At 37.6% G+C, this 21,117-nt stretch overlaps 1 pseudogene; it reads right to left on the minus strand.

Annotated features, from left to right (window-relative positions):
• Positions 1 to 244: 244 nt before the first annotated feature.
• LOC129063043 (tigger transposable element-derived protein 1-like) lies at positions 245 to 6,657 on the minus strand (annotated as a pseudogene).
• Positions 6,658 to 21,117: the final 14,460 nt, after the last annotated feature.

The following is a 21,117-nucleotide window of genomic DNA, read 5'->3' on the forward strand; positions in this document are numbered from 1 at the left end:
CAGCCAGCTTTCAGTCACTTCCACTGCTACCCGCCTTCTGGTGCTGATTCCCGGGTGGGTGGGTTTGTGTACATTCTAGAACCCTGTGGGTCTCTCCAAGAAACTCTCCTGTGAGGCAGGGAGTTTCTCCCACTGCCTCAACACCCCCACAGATTTTTACAGCCAGAAGTTTTGAGGCTTTCTTTTCCCACGCTGGAACCCTGGGTTGCGCAGTCTGTCTTGCTTCCCAGTTATTCCTCCTGGTTTATCTGCATGCAAATGTGGGACCATCAGGTCTGTCAGCTGCTGCCTCACTTGGTCCTCCAGCCACTGCCTTGGCAAGTGTCCTCTCTGCCCCAGCTACCCAGCTCAGACCTAAAGAGAGAATTTTAAAAGCAGTAAGAGAAGAGCAGAGAGTTACCTATGACAGAGTACCCATGAAACTATCAGCTGATTTCTCAAAATAAACATTGCAGGCAAGAAGATACTGGCAAGAAGTATTCAAAGTGATGAAAAGCAAGGACCTGCAACAAAGATTACTCTATCTAGCAAAGCTATCATTTAAAATGGAAGGACAGCTAAAGTGATTCCTGACATGGTAAAGCTAAAAGAATTCATCATTACCAAGCCATTATTGTATGAAATGTTAAAGGACATACTTAAGAAAAATAAGATCAAAACTATGAATATTAAAATGACAACAAACTCAAACTATCAACAACTGAATCTAAAAAACAAAAACAAACTAAAACAAACAACCAGAATAGGATCAGAATCATAGATATGGAGATCATTTGGAGGGTTATCAGCTGGGAAGGGAAGTAGGAGAATAGGGCAAAAAGTACAGGGATTAAGAAGCATAATTGGTAGGTACAAAATAATCAGGGGAATGTTAAGAATAGTATAGGAAATGGAGAAGCCAAAGAACTTACACGCACTACCCATGGACATGAACTAATTGAGAGGGGGTTGCTGGAGGGAAGGGGAGCAAAGGGGGAAATGTTGGGACAAGTTATAATAGCATAATCAATAAAATATACTTAAAATGCTTTATTGCTAAAAACTGCAAACCATCATCTGAGCCATCAACAAGTTGTAATATTTTTGCTGGTGGAGAGATTTGCCTCAGTTTTGAGGACTGCTGGCTGATCAAGGTGGTGGTTGCCAAAGGTTGGTATGGCTGTGGCAATTTCTTAAAATAAGACAAAAATAAAGTTTTCTGCATCAATTGACTCTTCCTTTCATGAACAAATTCCCTATTACATGAGATGCTCTTTGATGGCATTTATTCACAGTAAAACTTCTTTCAAAATTGAAGTCAATTTTCTCAAACTCTGCCTCTGTTGGACCAACTAAATTTATGTAATATTCTAAATCCTTTGTCATTTCAACGGCCTTCACAATGTCTTTACCAGGAGTAGATTCCACCTCAAGACACCATTTTCTTTGCTCATTTATACAAGCAACTCCTTGTCTGTTAAAGTTTTATCATGAGATTGCAGCAATTCAGCCTCATTTTCAGGTTCCATTTTGAATTCCAGTTCTTTTGCTATTTCCATTACATTTGCAATTAGTTTCTCTACTGAACTCTTGAACCCCTCAAAATCATCTATGAGAGTTGAAATCAACTTCTTCCATACTCCTGCTAATGCTGATATTTTGACCTCTTCCCATGAATCATGAATGTTATTGACATCAAAAATCATGCATCCTTTTCCAAAACTTTTCAATTTACTTTGCTTAGATCCATCAAGGAATCACTATCTATGACACTTATAGCTCTGTGAAATGTATAAATAATAACACTTGAAATTTGAAATTACTTCTTGATCCATTGACTGCAAGACGGATGTTGTATTAGCAGGTGTGAAAACATTAATCTCATTGAACATCTCCAGCAGAGGTCTAGGTGATCAGGTACACTGTCAGTGAGCAGTAATATGTTGCAAAGATTTTTTTTTTTTTTTTTGATCAGCATGGCCCTGGCGGTGGGCTTAAAATATTGTAAATGGATGCGCTGTCATCCAGGCTTTTTGTTCCATTTATAGAGAACAAGTGAATAGATTTAGCATAATTCATAAGGGTCCTAGGATTTTTGGAGTGATAAATGAGCACTAACTTCAACTTAAAGTTGCCAGCTGCATTATCCCCTAAGAAGAGAGTGAACCTGTCCTTTGAAGCCATGAAGCCAGGCATTGACTTCTCTCTTGCTATGGATGTTCTAAGTGACATCTTTCTTCAATAGGAGACTGTTTTGCCTACACTGAAAATCTGTTGTTTAGTATAGCTACCTTCGTTAATTATCTCAGCTAGATCTTCTGGGTAACTTGCTGCAGCTTCTACATCAGCACTTGCTGCTTCATCTTGCACTTTTATATTATGGAGGCGGCTCCTTTCCTTAAACCTCATCAACCAACCTCTGCTAGCTTCAAACTTTTCTTCTGCAGCTTCTTCATATATCTCAGCCTTCTGAGGATTGAAGAGAGTTATAGCCTTGCTCTGAATTAGGCTTTGACTTAAGGGATTATTGTACTTGATTTGATATATAGAGACAACTAAACCTTTCTCCATTACAGTAATAAGGCTATTCTGCTTTCTTATCAGTCCTGTTCCCATAGGATTAACACTTTTTATTTAAAAATGGGATATGTGTGGCTTCTTTTATGTGAACACTTAGAGGTCATTATAGGGTTATTAATTGGCCTAATTTCAATATGATTGTGTCTCTGGGAATAGGGAGGCCCAAGAAGAGGGAGAGAGACAGGGAATGGCTGGTCTGTGGGACAGTCAGAACACACACAACATTTATCAATTAAGTTCTCCATCTTTTATGGGTGTATTTTGTGGTTCCCCCAAAACAATTACAATAACATCATCAAAGGTCACTGGTCACCAATCACTCTAACAAATATAATAATAATGAAAAAGTTTGAAATATTGTGATAATTACCAAAATGTGACATAGGGAAAATGAAGTGAGCAAATGCCATTGGAAAAGTGGAACTGATAGACTTGCCACCAAACCTCAATTTGTAAAGATTCATATCTGTGAAGCACTATAAAGCAAAGTGCAATAAAATGAGTTATGCCTATAAATTGTTGCTCTGGAAGCATCTTCCTTCTCTGTAACATGAAAGAGAACCAGATGGTCTCTAAGTTTCTTAAGTCTAAAATATTCCATTTCAGGGTTTTTGTGTTTTGTCTGAGAATAAATCAAATATTATCAAAGTAAAAAAATTTTTCCATCTTATGGAAAAGAGCATGGCATAGTTTCAGCAAGCATTGCAAAATAGATCCAACTCCATAGAGGACCCCACACATAGGGCAAGAATGGCCCTCGACCATTGTGCAAAGCTCAGTTTGCAGCTCTGTATGTGTTGGCTCCATAATTAGATCAGGAGTAAAGAAAGAAGATAAGGACAATTCCTCTGTACTAAAAAATTTTACATAATTGTGGTTTAGTTTCCAAGTTATGGTCTTCTTTCAAAACCTGGGGTTTTTAAGCAAGATAAAAACTGTTAAATACAAAAACAGTGAACTGGGGAAACCAGAAAGGTATGTGAAAATGAGTGACTAAGTCTTTGAGTGATATAGAACCAGTAGATGTAATATGACATCAATAGTTTCTCATGGATTAAAAAGATTGAAAATTTAAATGGATGAACATGACTTTTAGGTGTTCAATAAGTGTAATCTACATTAAAGTTTAATTTCAATTATTCCCAAGCATAAATAAAGAATCTGCCACTATGCTAATGGATTTAGTTGCATATTGCTCTCTCATATAGTTTATATAACTGTATGGTCATGAATAAATCAGATATTAGGATATATATCTCATACTTCAAAGCAACGCATTTAGACCTGAATGGACCATTTATCTTTACATGCAATCCACTATTGCATGCTTTTGGAAATTAGTGGAAAGTCTATAAAAAAAAGATAAACATCCAATTCCTAAAACTAAAAAAAAGAAGAAGAAAAAAGCAATTCAAAATGTATGCTGTTTGATGATATGAGACAAGAAAAAAGATCTGTATTCAAGAAATTTCTGTTATTTTATTTGCCTTATGGAATAAATAATATAAAATGATGGGAGTACCTCCATCCTAACACTATACAAAAATGAGTAGGGCAAAAACCTTTGTGTCCTGGTAACTATTACTTCAAAAACTACAACTAATCCTGGGGTACATGTCTATTTTCTTGCTTGTCAGTTGACCACACAATGAACAAAAGTTATTTTATCTTGAGTGGCAACAATTCAGCATGCTGGACTTGCTGATTTCAGAGTCCTGCTCTTCACTGCTTGATCAGGGTGAATAATGCCTGATCTAGACAAATGCAGAGGATGACAAATCTCATTGATTCTATTCACTGTGAACCTACAGGGGGGATAAAGAGACTGATTTTTAAAAAGGCAATTTAATGTTTAAGATGCTATTTTCTGAGGCTAACTTTTCTTCTCACTTTTATAATAAATAAACACTTTAAATTGTTCCAATCATAATCTTTTGCACAAAGTCAATGGGACTGGGATTAGAATAATCAGGAAAAAAAATAATACATGGGAGGACAGAGAAAAAGAATGCATCCATAAGCAACACATAACTTTTTTAAAAGAAGATAGAGCAAAATCCACAAACTTCCAGGAAAAGAAGGGGTGCAAAGAGAGGAAGAAAAGATGGCAAGAACGAAAATAAATTAAAGACAGGGAAGGACACTGAAAATGAGGGTAAGGCAAGTAAAACTAAAGATTAAAGAGGGGAGAGAGTACAAAACAAGAGTGAAGCCAGAAAAAAAGCAAGGAAAATGTAGAGTAAGCACATCAGAACAGAATGGGAAAAGGGAGGTCAAGGCTTAAGGGCAAACAAAACAAAAAGGCTGGAGAGCACCAGACCAAGAAATGGGATGGAAAGGGAGGTGTCTAAGTGGGGGAAAAGTAGGCAGGCAAAAGGAAAGAGGGGGGTTGCTGCAGAGCAAAGAGCCAGGGGCGCCTGGCTTGTTTTTTTTTCAAGTGGACCTTATGTCACTTGAGTGCAGCTTGCAAATAGGTGCGAATTATTTTACTGGTATCATTCAAAGTCCTGCTTGTGTTAGTGCTAGGAATTTACCACTGCAGTGTGAGCCTTAACTAAGGCTAACTTCCCTCCATGTTCAACCAAAGCAGCTGAAATTCCATCCCTGTGCAGTTTGCTAGCTCTACTCAAACGGCACAAACTGGCATTAGATAGGCTTGAAAAAGTCTGGACAGTAAAAAAAGAAAGAAAGAAAAATAATCTGTTTTTATTAAAATATAATCTTATGCTCATTTGTTCACAGTTTCATTACATTAGTATGTAGGTTTTTTCAAACCAATTTAACTTAAATGTAGGCAGCTTTATGAAAATTCCAATAATTCTTGAAATATGTAAATACAAACTGCCACTATGAGAATCAAATTGCTAAAATAAAACAAACAGTCAAGTTAACATTAAAAAGGCCCTTTGACTAGGTAGTGAGCTTTAAAAACTGCCTTTGGGGAAAGAACAGTCTGTTTAAAGTTGTTATTAAGGACAGCAAGAATGATTGTTGCTTACCAGGTCAGAAGAAATCAGAAGTCGTTTGTTAGCTTTGAGCTTAAACTTGAAACCTAGATATATTTTTTGCTTTTCTGTCTTGTTTTGTTTGTTCTTTAATAGCCTCTGAGAAAATTATTCATTGAGTTAAGTTTTATATCTTCAAGTTCAACTCTGTTTAGGTGTTGGTTTTTGTTTCTCCATGGGAACAAACATGTTGCCATGGAAACTGAGTACAGAAAGCTTTATAGAAAGAATCAAGCTCATAACACAAAGTTAACTACTACATGTGAGTACTAGCTGGGCTCTCTAGCATCTAACGTATTAGGGTATCTCAAAAAGAATAACTTGATCCTATGGCTTATCAAATTCTGGAACAATAAAGCAAAAGAAAACTATACTGTTTTCTCATTAGCAAAAATGTAACTGTCTATTTTTTATTACGAAAGAAACCACCAAACAGATTAATTGTGGTGATTGTTTGCATTAAACAGAAGAGATGCCTTTGAGATTTCTTTATGGGATGAGTGCTCTTTGCACACTGGCTTTGTCTTATCCCGCAGCTCGCCCGCCTACTGTGAGGTGCGCGGAGCCTCAGGTCAGGGAAGAGAAGTAAGCCGGAAAAAGGGGGCTGGGACCAAGGGTCTAAAGTGGGTGAGTGACCAGCATTTCCGATCACAATAGCCGGAAGGGGGACAGGCCTTCTGGGCCTTAAATGATTTATTAGAGGGGGTTGGAATCTGGTGGGGGAGGATATGGCAACGGGAATTCCTGGCAATGCTATAGCTTTAGCTCCAGGCACGGGAGGGAAGAAGCTCATTGCGTTAGAAGCTGAGCTCCAGCCAATGTCCAGGGAGAGGGTGTGAGGTGTCAGGCCAGATTCTACTGTGGGGTCGGGGCCCTTGTTAAACCCATGGGGGTTTAGCTTAGAGCAGCAGCTGCAGCCCGGGGAGTGGAGGATGTTTCTAAGGCAGGCGTCCAACAACGAGGACGAGGACGGGGCGACGGCATCGCTCGGGGGGAGAGTGGCTGCGGTTTGCCCGGCGCATGAATGTGTGGGCCACTCCCCGGGCACTCTGGGTTCACGGCCCAGGAGCGTGTGGGTAATTCCAGGCTCCATTTAGTGATTACGCTTGTTGCCTGGTTGCAGTAAGATCAACGGGGAGAAGGGTGGGGCAGACTGAAACAAGAAGATTTTAGGCAATGGGTACTTGTATCACTACTGATGCAAGTAGTGATTGAAAACAAACACACACACACACACAAACAGACTTGATTTGTCATAATGAACCCCCAATAAGAATTCTACATTTATTGCTTGATGTTAGTATAATTGTATATAGGGAGAAGCATTTACAAATTATTGGCAAAATAAGAACACTCACACAGGCCCCGCCTTCAGCTTTACAGGTTTAGCAGGATGCTATCCTAACAAGCACTGTGTATTGCCTTTAAGTAAGAAAGATAAATGATGTGACACCAACCCTTTTAATAAAAGTAACAAAATAAACTTCAATAGAAGGGATAACATTATAAAAAATGTGTCGAGGTGCCATCTCCCTACCTTGTGATTTCCAGAATCCTGCAGCGGCTGTTGGCCAGAAGCTCAAAGCAACTGCAGGAAACCAACCGGAACGGCACTGTGGTTCCTGAAGTTGAGCTCCCGCGCTGGCAACCCTTCAGCTTCCTGGAAAAATGTGGTCAAGCTGCGTGTGCCTCACTGCACTTCGGGGTCATGGTTCATTTGATTTCATGGAATAATAGCGGCCTCTACATAAAGGAGCACTTTTCAACAAGTTCGAAGCAAATAAAACGCAACGAATTTTGAGGTAAAAACCCAGCATCTCCCATAACTTGCTTGTAAATTCCCCGTGCTCTAGTTATAGAAATGCTCTTACTAATATAAAACAAAAGATATGAAAAGAAGTAGACAATTGTTATTTTAAAAGGAAGTGGACATCCAAAAGGGGAAGATGTGAGGTTACTGGAAACACTAGAATTAAAAAAGAAAAAAAAGTACTGATGAAGCTAAGAAAGAAAGAAAATAAGCTGAGAAAGATTTTAAAATATTTTAAGCTGTAAATGTAATGTGGTGTGTGATGTTCTTGTTATGATTTGTACCTTGCGACAAATACTACAGCAACATGTTAGATCTCCTCCACATGGCCCTGCTTACAGTGGTCCCGTAGCTTAGTTCCCCCTTTCTTAGTATGCAGCCATTTACCATGTTAGTGGTGGGCGGTCTCTTTGTGAGAAAATACAGTTTAGTTATTTCATACATAATTCACACGCAGTGCCAAAATCTATCTTACAAAATATTGTTTGATCATTTCACTTTACTAACCTGTGAGAAAACAGAAGTGTGCTTTTTCTAACATGGGAGACACCACACAAGTACTGATCCGGGCACTTGGAGCATAGTGTGGCAAGTAAGGGGAGCTCAATAATTACAACGTGGAGATAAAGACAGGTACTAGTTAAAGTGGCGAAGATAGAGTTTCATCAGTAATAACTATTGCAATAGGGCAAAGAGTCCAGTGTGAACTGAACTCAACTTTGATTCGTCAGAAGTTTACTAGGTGTTTTAAAGGAGAATAAGGGGGCAGAGAAGAGAGTGAGCAAGAGTTCAATACATGTTCTCAGGGAAATAAAAAACATTACAAAAAGCAGAAAGTGGGGATTTGGTCCATGTGAAATCCATCTGAGTTTGCCAATTGGTACTTTTCAAAATTGGGCTCTTCTCTTCCCAAAGAGACTGGGAGACGGGAGTGGAGGGAGAGGGCCTTATCTCCAGGTGCTGGCTGGAGTAAACAGTTAATGTTTTGGGCAGCCTTTAGGCAGGCACTTTAAGAGGTGTTAGGGTCATCCTCGGAGTGCAGCCTGGAGCAGTTAGAAACCATAGCAGTGTTTATTGAAGTCTTTATAGGCTGAGGTTGAAGCCTAGCAGGGAAAAGGACTCAGAGGAACCTCGGAGTTTTGTCAAAGAGGAATCTTTGTCAGTGTTAAGGAGAAACGTGCCTGGGAGGCCCCTCGAGACTTCACATCTGAAACCTCCTGAGGGAGACATAAAAGTTTTCCTAGCCGACAAGATGGAGAAATTAATGTACTCAAATAGAGTCAGAGTATGTAGCTTGTGGGATAGCAGGAAGTAAGGTTGAGGAGTAAGATCACACCAGGCAATGTATGGATTTTTATCAAAGTTTTGCATCAAAGTTTGGATTTTATCAAAGTTTTGCATTAAAATTAGGATTTTATCTCTTAGTCTAGTGCTTCTCAAAGTATGGAACTCGCCTACAGCTGACATTTTTGATTGTGCAAGGACACAGCTTTAAATCGTCAGTCACATAGGAAAAAATAATTTTCTTTTCAACTATTCTTTAAAAAAAAAGATTTTACTTATTTTTTGAGAGGGCGAGGGAGGGCGAGAGAGAAACATCAATGTGTGGTTGCCTCTTGCATACCCTCTACTGGGGACCTGGCCTGCATGTGCCCTAAACTGGGAATCAAATTGATGATCCTTTGGTTCACAGGCTGGTACTCAATCCGCCGAGCCACACCAGCCAGGGCTCAACTATCTTGTAATCACTCTAAGACAAAAGTCTTAGGTTGATGCTAGTGTGTCTTAAATGGTATTTTCTAATCAGGTAGCCTTTTAAACAAAGAGAGGTGGATTTCTGCTAAAACTTAATGATTTTGCTTTATTTTTATTGAATTGCTAAAAATATATTTCTTTTAAAGTAACTGATAATGGTTTTCTATCTCAATTAACAATATGAAGATTTCCCTTTAAACACACTTACTTAAGTTTTAAAAATGCTGACTCTGTTTGAAGACAAATATTAAGTACAGTGGTAGAAGGAGGAATCAAGATAATTCCCTTGCTTTTGCGTTGCTCAAAGAGGGTAGTGGTGGTGCACCAACTATGGTAGGAGTTATAGGAAAGTAGCCAGAGCAAATGAAAGGGAAATAGAAACCAAGAATAAGAAATGCCTTGTCTATTATTACTGGATGTCCAACAATGTTTATTTAGACCTATTGTCTTCCAAGATCCCATTACTTTAAAGTCATACCCAACACATACCTTGATATTTTCTACTATAAAAAAAAAGCAAGCCATAAATAGAACCATAGTTGCAAAATGTGACTTCTCACTGCTTTGCTTCACCACATGCTCAGGTTAATTTTCCCCCCCACTAGGCATTAACTCTAGGTTACGTCCTTTGTTCCTAGTATACTTTGGTCTTGACATTAAATTCAGGATTTTCTGCTTTCACTCTGAGCATTTTTGGAATACTATCTCCAGCCAAGCTTTGGACCTTTGAGTCTGAGGTCCTGGCGCCATCGGTGCCTGCCTGTCCTATAGAAGATTGTCTTGTATGTGTAGCCTTTCTCCCATGGGATGATTCCTTACTCTTTCATGGGGGCTTAATAATGGAACTTTGCAATATATGGCTTCTATATCATGTGCTAAGGTATCCAAGGTGAGAAATGCCAAAGGTTTCTTCACCATTGGATATCCCTCCAGTGGAGCAGTTTAAAGCAAAATTCCTCTTTTTGAGCAAGGCCTCGAACTTGTTTCTTCTTTTTGAAATCAATGTCTTTTCCTTTCGAGTTTCTCTTTGAGGCTTTCATTTGAAGCCCTGCTTTCTGTCTTCTGAGATGCTGTGCTCTGTCCTGTAAAAAAATATGTGCTGTGTACTGGGTACCATCTCCTTGAAGGTGGCTTTTCCCTGATGAGTGTCCGTCGTGAGGTTGGTCTGCCTTTTAATTTCAATGGACACCTTCAACTAGAGTCTTACAACAGATAAATCTTTAAGTGAAAAATGAGCGTAGTCACACCTTAAATTCAACATAGGTTATTTGTAATCAAAGAAGTACTTGATGGTTTCTCCTTTTTAACATTTTTGGAAATGTTACATTTCAGGGTATAGTAATAGATGCACATTTTTAAAGAAGTAAGGTTTTAAATTTTCATGTGAAATCTACTGTTATAATTAAACCCGAGTAGTTGCTCTTTTCTACTGCTTACCAATTATTTTCCAATTATAGGCTTACTTGTAATGAAACTTTGACATAGGTACTCAAGAATTAAAGGCCTGCAAAGGGATTAGAGTAATAAAAACACAAGTACATTACTTCCTATAATTTATTTAAAGAAGTATTTTTATTTTAACCTTAACACTTCCAGTTTTTAAAACGATGATTCATTTCCTCTGTCTGGGGGATGACTGTGAGTGGTAACGTCTGGGTATATATGTTAAGGTCACAGACATTTGTTAGAGTGCAGCACCCAAGTTCAGTTTTGAATGTTATCATCGCTTTAAAATAAGGTGATGACATTATTGAGATAAACCCATGACGTTATGACTGATTTAGTAGGTAAAAATTTACCTTTTTTTCTCTTGTTATCTCTAGTAGAAACAGGTGTTATTCCAAACCTTGGGTTTCTGAAATTCTCTCCCATGGGTCTATAATGAACCTAAATTCTTACTAAGGCACTTCCTCCTTGCTTGATTTTTGGTCAGTCTGCATACACAGTAGCAAGAATTTAGGTTGAAGAGCAATGTCAATAGCTATGACAAAAGGGATGTTAAAGAAAACTTATACATCTATTCCAATCTTTAATTCAGCATTTAATATGGAATTTACCTACCCTACTTAACAGGAGTTGTGAACTTGAGAAAGTTAGTCTTTTTCAGCCTCATGATTCCCATCTGAACAAAGGGGGTTTATTATACCTCCTTTATTTGCTGTGAAGACGCTACTGAAAAGCTATTGAATGTACTAATATTTGAAAAATTCCTCACATAGTTTATAGTCAGTCACCAAGCATATGGTTTGTTTTTTCCAAAGTCCCCATATTCTTTCCCCCTTTTCTCCCTTAGAAGAGAGAGACTTTTTTTTTCTTAATCCTATTCATTTCTTGTTTAAAAATGATTTGTTAAAATCTATGAAGATGTGTGGTAGAAAATGATAGATAATGACAGATAATGGCAAATACCAAACAGATTATGACCTGTGTAGACTATAAGACCCCATTAAGCAAGATTGTCTTCTGCATTCACATGTATTTACACATGATGGAACAGGGCAATTTTTATTTGTTTAGTAGATGGATAACACAATTCACTTGAAAAGCTCACAATAAATTCTTAGATGAGGCAAGTTTTTGCAGGTATGGTGCTGGACTCATTTGGAGTTCAGGAATCACATGTGTGATGGAGAGATAAGGTTGTTTGTATACAAGGGAGCAAAGGAGGACAGAATTAAGGGATGAAAGAGACAAGAATGGGCACAAAGCAAAGGCAACAGGAGAGGGAAGACAGACGTTTTATGGATAACGTTGCTTTTCTAGTGACCGCTGAAGTTACCGGACTCACAGAATGCTTGTTGTGAGTGGGTTTTTGTGGATCCCAGAAAAGCAACATGTTTAGATCCATCCCAGGCCATCTGGCTCCACGGATTTAGAAATGGAAGCAACAGGGACTTAAAAAAGTAAACCCTAAGAAATATGCAGGCATAGTAATAATCTGCACAGGGAGGATTTGGAGCGTGAAACTCAAACTGATGGTTTGAATGCAACTCATTCTGATCTCTGTGTGAGGGTTTTTAGGAAACATTTGCTTTATACATGGCTATATGTCATTTCAGCCATCAATATGTGGAGTGCTATGGTTCACATTACTGCACTTATAGTACATGTATAGCACACTAGAATTACTTTGAAATAGAAAAGTTTACTTCTTAATTTTTCGTAGTCAATATATTTTCCGTATATAAAATAAAATCCTTCAATAGAGTTCTAACTCTGAGTTATGCTATAGGTCAACTTATATTCTCTTATTATGACAACAGCAGAGCTAGTAACAAATATTCTACCCTTATTTTCAGTTACCAACATTTTAACATTATTTATTTTTTTTGCTGGGTTCATGAAAAGTCTATTTTATACACTGACGAAAGATTTTTTTTGAGACAAAAGATTTTTCAAAAATATACTCAAATGACCAGCAAGGCTGTCAAATAGAAAAAAAATATGATAGTGGAATGAAAAAAATCTGTTGTAGATGGTGACTTTTGGAGGAAACAAAGAAATGGTTGACTTTTACTGCCATGGCTGATGGTAACTGATTTGTGTACATATACCAGTAGGTGTGTCCAGAAAACGTCTAGCCATTGTTAATATAATGAGAACAGCTTGCGAAATATTGATGTAACCTAGCAGCCCAGGAAAGTGGACTGGAAGGCACTTGTGTGAACTATGACAATTTTACTGTACTAGTCAGTGGGGGTGGTAGATGCTGTTCAGTGTGTGTGTGTACTGTGTGGCCATCACATTCAAAACAACTGAGCAAGTAGAGAAACAAATACACATCAAATTTTGTGTTCAGCTTGAACTTTCCTCTGTGGAAACTATTTGGACAATTCAAAGGGCCACAGCTCTGGGCAACAGGTGATTGGCAGCTTCATCATGACAAAGCACCTGCTCATGCATCACGACTGATGCAGAGTTTTTTTGAAAAACATGAAATCACCCAGGTGACTCAGCCCCACTGCAGCCCCAGTTGGGTGCCCTGCAACTACTGGCTTTTCCCAAAACTAAAATCACCTTTGAAAGGGAAGAGATTTCACACTGTCAGTGAGATTCAGGGAAGTACGACAGGCCAGCTGATGGTGAGTGGGAAAAATGTGTGTGGTCCCAAAGTGCCTACTTTGAGGGAACTGTGGCATCGTTGTCCTATTTACAATGTTTCTTGCATCTTGTATCTTCTTCAATAAATGTCTGTAGTTTTCACAGTACATGGTTGGACACCTCCTGGACAGACCTTGTATAACCATTAAACATATTTGACTAATTTTTTAAAGGAATGTTGCATTTTTATACAATGTTTAACTACATCAAAGGAATCTGAGAAGTGTTCGATTTTTACTCTGAATTGTAACAGATCTGCATGGCAAAGGCAGGATTTTTATCCTTAAGGCTAATATAGAAAATGGCGCATGCCTTCTTATTCATTGCCACTGACCTACCTTAGGTGAGGAATTTGTTTTTCTGTGACAGCCTCCTAATAGTTTCTAATCTTTCCCTCCTCCAATTTATTTTCTATTATTCAGCAAATGATGTTTGTAAAGTTGTACACTCCATTACTATTAGGATTAAAACAAAACTTCTTACAAGGCTCCTTATTTACCACTCTCTTTTGTTTGTCCATAGAAGCATATTTGTAGTTAATCACACATGTGCTATGGGTACTGTCCTATCTTTGGGTTTTTATGAACCTTTCTTCCCCATCTCCCCATCCCTTGCCTGTTCACTCTTTTTTTAAATCCCAGCTTAAGTCCCTTCTTTCAGGAAATCACCCCAATCCCTCAAGAGAACTAACAAATAGTAGTTACCCTTTATTAGGAATTAAAGAAAGCCAGGAGATGCCCTCATAGAGGAGGTGACATCTGAGTTGAGTCTTGAAAGATTGAATACCAGGCTGCTGAGGGATAGAATAGAGTTTCAGGCACAAAAAAAAATTATCTTTATTAAAATGAAAAGGAGACATGAAGGGACAAGGGAAGTCAAAGAAACAAGCAATAGTTTGGTAGAGGGTAGAATGTAAGGACCAGGGATAGTGAAATATTGTTGACAATTAGGAATGTTAGATTGTGATGGATGTAGAGAGGTTTTAATCCCTAATCAAGAAGCTCCAATTTATCATATAGGCCATAGACCTTCATTAATAGAAATATTAAATTTTCATTATGGGGCAACATGGTCGGACATATTTTTAGAAAGATTCTATAGGAAGTGGGGAAGGGGTAAGAAAAGAAGCTGAAAATGGTAGTTGGGAGATCGGTTTTTTTTTTGGCACAAATAAATGAATTGTGATATTTGGAGATAAAGGGAGAGAAATAAAACAGTCTTAAAAGTAAAATAACCCTTCTCCATATAGAAAATAAGTATATTAAAATATAAGAAATAAATGCTTGCAGGATTTCAAGAATTAATTTTTTTCTTTAAATTCTGACAGGAATTTATTGAAGGGGATATTAGATGATGACAACACATTGGTTGGGATTGTGGCTGGAAAAAAATTCATCTCAAATGATTCAAAATGAAACATTGATGCAGTGGTTCTTAACCTTGGCTATACATTGGAAGCACTGGGAAGCTTCAAAAAACACTGATGTCTGTGTTCTGTCCCAGAGGTTCTGCTTTAGTTGGTCTTGTTATGGCCTGGCCATTTGGGATTTTTAAAAGCTTGACAGCTGATCACAAGAGGCAGCCTGAGTTGAGAACCACTTCTTTAATGAAAGGACTGCTTTCAGAGTTGTGGGCAAGGGTTAAGAAACAGAGTGGTAAGACATCAGTGACTAGTAATGGGGGGAAACATTGCCACCTTTATGGCCAATGAACAAAGAGGACAATAGATTGACCCAGTGACAGCTGGGACAATTAAAAAGTGAAGAAGAGGCCATTTTAACCAGAGTTGTAGTATTGGTGGGAATAAACTACTTTCAAACACTCAGTACTGAAAGCAGGGTGCATTTGTCAGGGTTTTCCAAAGAAAGAACCATCTCTCTCTCTCAACCCCCCTCTCTCTCATATATATATATATATATATATATATATATATATATATATATGGTCTGTCTAGAAGGTATCCAGCCATGTAGCATGAAAAATAGAGACATTTATTGAGGAAGATACAAGATACAAGAAACATTGTACACAGGAAAATGACACCTCAGTCCCCTTCAAAGTAGGCACCTTGCAACCTCACACAGTTATCCCAGTCACCATCAGCTGCCCCATTGTATTTTCCTGAATCTCATTGACAGTGTGAAATCTCTTCCCTCTCAAAGGTGATCTTAGTTTTTGGAAAAGCGAGAAGTTTCAGGGCACCAAATTGGGGCCGTAGGGAGGCTGGGTGATTTGATGTTTTGCCAAAAAACTCTACATGAGACATGGTGCATGAGTAAGACCATTCATTGTTGTGATGAAGCTGCCAATCACCAGTTGCTCATAGGTGCGGCCTTTTGAATCATCCTAATAGTTTCCATGGAGGAATGTTCAATCTTGATGCAAAATTTGATACATATTCATTGCTCTACTCGCTCAGTCATTTTGAATGTGATGGCCACACAGTACACCTGCACACTGAATGGTGTCTACTGCCCCAACTAGGACAGTGAAGTTGTCATAGCTCACACATGTGCATTTCAGTCCACTCTCCTTGACTGCTAAGTTACACTGATGCTTTGCAAACCATTCTTGTTATTTTAACAATGGCTGGACTTTTTCTGGACAGATATGTGTGTGTGTACACACACATAGAGCAAGTATGAGAAAAAAATAATATATATAATACATATATATTATATATGTATAATATATATATGGCAGGTGTTCCACAGGGAGAGGTCAGCCTTTGGTTCTGCTCAGGCCTTCAACTGGTGGGATGAAGCCCACCCACATTATGAAGGACAATCTGCTTTACTCAAAGTCCACCATTTGAAAATTAATCTCATCTAAAATCCCTCTCATAAACCTCAGAATAATGTTTGACTATATATCTGGCCACTGTGGCTCAGCCTACTTTCACACATAAAATTAACTGTCACACAGGCAGGAATTGGAAAAGTAGTCCAATTTATTTCTCTTCCCTTTGTCCTTTCTTTGGCCAAATAGCCACCCAGAATGGAACAAAATATAAGGACTAGAATAATATAAATTTATGTCACAAATGTGGATATTATTAACCAATAAGAGCAGTAGAAAAATTTTTTGTCAATTCAAAATGAGATATCATTCTCTTAAATTTTATATGTGGTATCAATGTTTGTTTTCAGATTTTTAGATAAGTTTTATTGTATATTATATATCTTAAATATTCAGAGGACAAGAGATGTGGGTATAAAATAAAAAGGTATAAAAAGACAGCATTGGATATGTAACCTAGATGGCGATTGCAACAATTCAATTGAGAAATAATTCATGTTTTAATAAGCAGCTATAGAAATAGAAAAGAGAGCTTTGAGTCCTGTGATATTTTATCTGCACCTGTTTCTGTGTGGTATAATGTACTCCATAAATAAATGGAGAAAGAGCATGTTGATATTGGCATATCTGTAGTTCATTGAAGTGGTGATATTTGAGGGGCAAACGAAAATCTGGTTTGAATCTTGGAAGAGTGTTGTGGGTTGATATTTATAGACTGGGCTGTCATTGTACACCAATGGGGAGTGCAGTAATGACAGAGGAGAGGATGTTTTAGAAGAGTGAACAGAAAGAGAGTAAACACAGCTGGAGCTCTGGGAGCCACTAAAAGTTAAGCGGTATGTTGAAAACCAAATGAGGAATACTCAGAACAAAACTAGAGGAGAGAGGAGTCAGGAGAGCCAAACAAAGAAAGGATTTCAAACATGAGGTAGTATTAAGTGATTAGGAAGACAATGTTAACCTTAGTGAGAATAGTTTCCGTAGTTGAGGCAGAAGCTGCACTGCAGCAGACTGAAGAAAGAATGCAATGGGAGGAACTAGTAATAGTGAGGACAGATAATTCCTTTAGGAAATGTGGCTGTGAAAGGAAGGAAAGGAAATGGAGGAGCAGCTAGAAAAGATGAACAGAATTTCCTTCCTCTCCCACCTTTCGTTCCTCCTTCCCTTCTCTCCTTGTTTCTTTGTTCTTCCTTTCTTTTTTTTCCCCCCTCCTTTTGTTTTTTAAAAGGATAAAAGGGTTAGAATAGTGGACCATAGTCAGAGTTTAAGATTCTGTAGGTGAATTAATTCTAGAGGTTGACCAAATCTACCGTATGACTTTAGAAGTATACTATGGGAGTTGAATGCAGGTAAAGATCTTTGGGATAGAGGAGGTCAGTTGAATAGCTGGGGTGCAGGATAGGATATTGGATAGGTAAGGCTGAAGACTGTGGATCAGATGACAATGTCTTCATTAAATGTAAAATTGTGCGAAGATTAGAAGATGAGAACAGCAGGTTCAGGTAGATGTATATAAAGCCAGACAGCATGAGCTTAAAAGGGGAAGAGGCTTCTTGAATGAAAATAAATGTGCAATCAACAGGAAGTGGCAGTAGGGAGCCAGGAGGATGGCAGTCCTATCTCAGAGGCTGGGCTGTTCATGTTGATTTATGGGAGAATGTGCAGACCCTCCTGGAGAAGTCAGCATGAAAGATTTACCTCGTGTCTAAGTTCTGTTTCAGTCGAGAAAGGGATGCAGGACATACCCTGAGAGAGGTTAAGTATTTAAGGATGTAGAGGATCTGGGTTTGCTTGTTGGTGTTTCAGAATGGAAGATTCCAAAGACCTGTGGAAGGGGCAGGGATGAGAGCAGAAGTGGAAGCATCCAGAAGGAAAGTGGCAGAGGGAAGATGGGACTAAGGAGCTCAAACAGTCAATGGTGACTATGGTGAAAAGGGAGGTGGGAACTTTGGGTTAGCCATAAATGAACCAGGTGGGATTCCACGTAATTCATGGAAATTTATTTAAAATAATTTTGATGGTAGCATGAACCCAGATTTCTGGCTCTGTGATGGTATAGGTACCCTGCTCCTTACCGGTACTGAGCGGATCCAATGTGCCAGGAAGCCAGGGTGACCATCAAGACTTCCTGCTGCTTCATGCCTTCCAACATGTGCCACCGGGTCTGGGCTTCAGGAGGAGCGAGTAGCTCTTACAGTCAATGACGGTCAGTATAAAGATGACTAAATGTGGCGATTCCATTTTGCCCACTTATCCCTCAGTAGGACCTATGGGAATTCTAAAGATACTTATGAGAAATCTGTGGTTGATCAGGATTGGTGAGGAATAGATTGGTGAGGAATACTTGGTCCCATCTCTTTGCCACAGGAGTTAGCTGAAATTCCCCTGCAGCCTCATAACATGGAGTTAGCCCCTTTCAGTTCTAAGAGGGAAGAAGTAGGGATTTCCCAGGGAACAGGAGAATCCCCTATCTCAGTCCCACCAGTGTTCATAATCATAAACAAATGAACAAAATTCCTCAGGCCAGAATATATATTTTCATACTTTATACCCTGTCATTTCAGAAACTACATGGTGGTATTCATATCTTATTGTAGTTTTGTGCATTGATTTTATTCTTACCTAACAGGTTATGGTTCTTTTAAAATGTTATGCGGACATGACATTTTAAAAGATATAACTCAGATGGTATTTGCTTTTTGCTTTTTACTTTTTGCTCTTCCTCAAAGTCTAAGTTGGGACTGTGAGAGAAAATACTTTAGATACTATAGGCAATATATCCAGGCAAGGAAAATCATTTCTGTAAATAGGTATTCATGGAACCCACAGGGGAAGCACATGTCTTCTGTGTTTGAGTTGGAGAGTCTCTAAGAAGAATAATACATAAGAAAGGATGCTGAAAATGAAACTTATTAAAAATATTCAATATCAATTCTTCAACATATCTGCTAGAGTATTTTATGGAACCACTGGGAAAAAAGACTCAAAATTGTACAGATGTATTGAGAAGCAACAGGAAATGGTTCTGGCATCATATTTTATCTCCATTTAAATATTATTTTTTGAAAATTATATTCTCATCCTAATGAGCCATTATGTTCATTGCAAGTGCAGGAAGCTATTGATGACTGTTAAAAAGGTTTATCTGGGCATGAGCAGATTCTAGAAAGATGGTACAGTTGGAAACCCCAGAAATCCAGCTTTCCCAGAGAACAGTTACACTGGCAGAATTTGTCTGATGTAACTGTTTTATAGTGCTGCAGTTTACTGAAGTCTTGCTACTTCCAGGGGAAGTCTTAGGCATTAAATTGTGATTAATTTCAGTCAATTTCATCACTTCCTCGCTACCCATTTTCATCCCAAGCCTATTGTCAAACCATCCTGCACACTTTCCTAAAGCAGTTTACACAGAGCTTGCAGGAGCCAGAGTGGCAAAAAGGACCTTGTCCTCCAAATATCAGGGATCTGTGTTCTGATTGCTGGTTTCTGCTTCTGATCATAGAAATGCAGACACAAAAGGAAATGAGCATGGAATTAAAACATTTCACTATGAAAAGATAACACAACAGAAGATAATAATGCAGGAAATAAGAGACAAAGAGATAAAAGGCATATAGAAAATAAAAAGCAAAATAACAAAAGTCCCTCCATATCAGTAATTATGTGTACATGGAATAAACTTTCTAATTAAAAGACAGAGGTTGGCAGAATGAATTAAAAACTTAAAAATATGATATAGCTATATGCTAACTATAAGAGACTTACTTAGAGCCAAAGACACAAGTAAGTTGGAGTGAAAGGATAGAAAAAGATATTATTCCATGCAAATAGTAACAAAAAAAGAGCTGTGTTAGCTATACCAAATATGACAAAATTGACTTCATATAAAAAAGTTGACAAGAAATAAGAAAGAACAGGCAGAGACAAATGTATTTAAAAAGTAAATAAATTAAAAAAAAGAAAATTGTAATAGAAAAAAATAAAAAAAATAAAATTGAAACCAAATTTTCAATTTAATGTTAAAAATATATTGGGAATTTAGCTTGAAAATAAAAACAATTGTAATGAAAAAAAAAGAAAGAACATTATATGTAATAAAAGAGTCAATAGAGCCAAAGATATAATAATTACAAACATTTTTGCACTTATTAACAGACCATGAAAATATGCAAAGCAAAAACTGATGTGTAGTTCTAAATAGTAGTTGTAGACTTTAATACTTCACTTTCAATAGTGGATAGACCAACCAGATAGACATTAAGTAAGGAAACAGACAACTTATAATAAACCAACTAGGTCTAACAGACATATAAAGAACACATTACCCAGCAACAACAGAATACATGTATTTTTCAAGTACACATGTGACATTTTCCAGGATAAATCATCAGTTAAGTTTCAATAGATTCTAAAAAGCTAGATGTTATACAAAATATCTTTTCCAACCACAACGGGTGAAGTTAGAAATTAACAACACAGAAAACTGAAAAAGTCATATATTTATTGAAGTTAAACAAATCACACTTCAACAACCGATGTATCAAAGAAAAAATCACAAGGGAAATTAGAAAATACTTTGAGTTGAATGAAAAGAAGAACGCAACATACCAAAACTCAACACTTGGGACACTGTGAAAACAGTGCTAAGGGAAATTGTAGCTATAAATGTTTATATTTAAAAAGAAGAAACATCTCAAATCAACAACCTATGTTTACAAATTAAGGAACTAGACAAATAACAAACTAAACCCAAAGGTAGAGGAAAGAAGGAAATAATAAAGATTAGAGTAGAGAAGTAGAGCCTTTAACCTAACACCATGTAGAAAAATGAACTCAAAATTTATCAAAGATATAAATGTAAGACCAAAAACAATAGGACTCTTAGAAGAAAACATAGGACAAAAGATTCATGACATTGAATTTGGCAATGATTTTTGGAGATGACATCAAAGATATAGTCAACAAAAGAAAAAAATACTCAAATGAGATTTGATGAAAAGTAAATATATTTGTGCATCAGAAAACACCATCAACGGAGTAAAAAATCAGCACAGAGAATGAGAGAAAATATTTGCAAATCATATACCT

Source organism: Pteronotus mesoamericanus, unplaced genomic scaffold, assembly GCF_021234165.1.
Source record: "Pteronotus mesoamericanus isolate MK-2021 breed Mesoamerican mustached bat unplaced genomic scaffold, CSHL_Meso_final scaffold_85, whole genome shotgun sequence".
Classification (NCBI taxonomy): Eukaryota; Metazoa; Chordata; class Mammalia; order Chiroptera; family Mormoopidae; genus Pteronotus; species Pteronotus mesoamericanus.